Source organism: Aulostomus chinensis, unplaced genomic scaffold (genome assembly GCF_037954235.1).
Source record: "Aulostomus chinensis isolate RoL2024-O1b breed Wild unplaced genomic scaffold, RoL_Achi_v1.0 HiC_scaffold_150, whole genome shotgun sequence".
Lineage (NCBI taxonomy): Eukaryota > Metazoa > Chordata > Actinopteri > Syngnathiformes > Aulostomidae > Aulostomus > Aulostomus chinensis.
The window spans coordinates 5001-7500 of NW_028234292.1; positions in this window are offsets into that span (position 1 = coordinate 5001).

Here is a 2500-nt window from a genome sequence, read left to right on the forward strand (position 1 = left end):
AGCAACCCCCCCCTGCCTTTGCCGAAATGCAGACATAGGTCTGGAGAAACATGGTGTTTGCCGGAGAGAGCTGCAGCCCCTCCGCACTTGCCCTCCCCCTTCTCCCGCACGAGCTCCAAAGGGAGACCCGGGGGGGGGGGGGGGGGGGGGACGCGGCGGAGGGCTCCGTGGTAAGACACCTGGGACGGACGGGACAACTTGGTCTCGTTAGACTGCGTCCGGCTATAACGGGAGGAAAGGACCGCTGGGCTGGTCCGTCAAACCCGCAGCCGACTTAGAGTTCGAACCCACAGTGGCCGGAGGAACCGTCTGCCCGGAGACAGCGGGCTGTGCGGGACAACCGTGTCCGGCAGGGGCCCTCCGATGGTGGGTCACGGGAGCCACTCGATCACTGGAAACAGTCGCTGGAGGTTGGGGTGGGGGGGGGGGGGCACTTGAAAACCTGTTTCCTATAATCGTGACACGACCATTCTGTGCAGTGTTGTCAATTGCGAAATAAGGAGGGAGATAAGGGGAGCGGGGGAGGACGACAGTTTCACTGCTGTTAGATCCCTCGTTGAAATTTGCTGCCCCTGGTACTCCATCGGAGCTCCCGTGCCCCTGGTACTCCAATGTTAATTCCTCCCCTGTGTGGACTCTGTCGGATTTTCACTCCCGTGCCCCTGGTACTCCAGCGGAGCTCCCGTGCCCCTGGTACTCCAATGTTAATTCCTCCCCTGTGTGGACTCTGTCGGATTTTCACTCCCGTGCCCCTGGTACTCCAGCGGAGCTCCCGTGCCCCTGGTACTCCAATGTTAATTCCTCCCCTGTGTGGACTCTGTCGGATTTTCACTCCCCTGCCCCTGGTACTCCAGCGGAGCTCCCCTGCCCCTGGTACTCCAGCGGAGCTCCCCTGCCCCTGGTACTCCAGCGGAGCTCCCGTGCCCCTGGTACTCCAGCGGAGCTCCCGTGCCCCTGGTACTCCAGCGGAGCTCCCCTGCCCCTGGTACTCCAGCGGAGCTCCCCTGCCCCTGGTACTCCAGCGGAGCTCCCGTGCCCCTGGTACTCCAGCGGAGCTCCCGTGCCCCTGGTACTCCAGCGGAGCTCCCCTGCCCCTGGTACTCCAGCGGAGCTCCCGTGCCCCTGGTACTCCAGCGGAGCTCCCGTGCCCCTGGTACTCCAGCGGAGCTCCCCTGCCCCTGGTACTCCAGCGGAGCTCCCGTGCCCCTGGTACTCCAGCGGAGCTCCCCTGCCCCTGGTACTCCAGCGGAGCTCCCGTGCCCCTGGTACTCCAGCGGAGCTCCCCTGCCCCTGGTACTCCAGCAGAGCTCCCGTGCCCCTGGTACCCCAATATTAATTCCTCCCCCGTGTGGACTCTGTCGAATTTTCACTCCCATGCCCCTGGTACTCCAATGTTAATTCCTCTCCTGTGGGGACTCTGTCGGATATTCACTCCCGTGCCCCTGGTACTCCAGCGGAGCTCCCGTGCCCCTGGTACCCCAATATTAATTCCTCCCCCGTGTGGACTCTGTCGAATATTCACTCCCGTGCCCCTGGTACTCCAGCGGAGCTCCCCTGCCCCTGGTACTCCGGCCGAGCTCCCAGGATCCTGGTGCTCCGGCCGAGGTCCCGTGCCCCGGGCACTGGTCCCTGCCTCTCTCCCCGTGCCTCCCGTGCTCTGCACGGGTCTGGAGAAGAGGGTGGCTGACTCTCTATTTATTTGATTTGATTTGATTTGATTTTTTATTATTGTTTTTAATGGTTTTTATTATTATTATTATTATTATTATTATTATTATTATTATTATTATTATTATTATTATGATCATTATTCATCATCATCATCATCATCATCATCATCATCATCATCATCATTATTCCGGCAAAGTGCTGCCCTGTGACACAGTGTGTGCTGCTGCAATTTTATCCAGAATTTACGAGAGAGAGAGAGAAAGAGACACAGAAAGAAAGAGAGAGAGAGAGAGAGAGAGAGAGAGAGAGAGAGAGAGAGAGAGAGAGAGAGAGAGAGAGAGAGAGCGCGAGCGAACGCGCCATAAATGAAGACGCTGTCCCGTGATACCCCATTCTCTCCTGACCCTGGCCCTGGTTCCGGGCCCTGGAGGTCTCCATCTCCCCCTGGCCCCTGTTCCGGGCCCTGGAGGTCTCCATCTCCCCCTGGCCCCTGTTCCGGGCCCTGGAGGTCTCCATCTCCCCCTGGCCCTGGTTCCGGGCCCTGGAGGTCTCCGTCTCCCCCTGGCCCTGGTTCCGGGCCCTGGAGGTCTCCATCTCCCCCTGGCCCAGGCCCTGGCCCTGGTTCCGGGCCCTGGAGGTCTCCATCTCCCCCTGGCCCTGGCCCTGGCCCTGGAGGTCTCCATCTCCCCCTGGCCCTGGTTCCGGGCCCTGGAGGTCTCCGTCTCCCCCTGGCCCTGGTTCCGGGCCCTGGAGGTCTCCATCTCCCCCTGGCCCTGGCCCTGGCCCTGGTTCCGGGCCCTGGAGGTCTCCATCTCCCCCTGGCCCTGGC